The sequence below is a fragment of the Gavialis gangeticus genome, unplaced genomic scaffold, assembly GCF_001723915.1.
Source record: "Gavialis gangeticus isolate Ggan-Ray unplaced genomic scaffold, GavGan_comp1, whole genome shotgun sequence".
Lineage (NCBI taxonomy): Eukaryota > Metazoa > Chordata > Crocodylia > Gavialidae > Gavialis > Gavialis gangeticus.
In genome coordinates this window covers 23,990,882-23,991,457 of record NW_017729024.1, presented here as the reverse complement: position 1 = coordinate 23,991,457, position 576 = coordinate 23,990,882, and positions in this window count along the sequence as shown.

Genomic DNA, 576 nt, shown 5'->3' with positions numbered 1-576 from the left:
GGCTCTAACTCACGGTGCTTTACATAAAGCACCGTGAGTTAGAGCAGGGCCCTAAATGTCTGCAGGCACCCTAAATCACTAAAGCCACTGCCCCCTCCCCTGCTTTTTTTTCTTTCTTTTTTTTTTTTTTAAAGAAAGGCTGCACATTTTGTTTTGTTATAATGCTTGAGATCGCCATCTTGCATCATTAAAAACAATTTCAGTCACCATCTTGGGTCCTCAAATACTTCAGGTTTTGCTTAATGCTCAGTTTTTCAGGAACCAATTAAGAATCCTAAGCAGCGGTTGCCTGTACTGGAAATTTTGGAATCTCAAACCTGGCAAACACCTCTGTTTTTTGTCCTGAGTCATGAACTAGAACTCGGGGCACCAGATTCCAAATAACAATCAACATTAAGTAGTAGTACTCGGAAGCAACAGTATAGGCATACACCTTAATAAACTGCCTTAGGATTTATTTAGTCATGCAATAAATATAAAATTCATTTCTTTCAATTAAAGCTATCAGGTTAAAGATGGGCTCTGATCCCTTTACTGTAAGGTAAATCTAATGGGACTATTTTCAACAGCAAAATA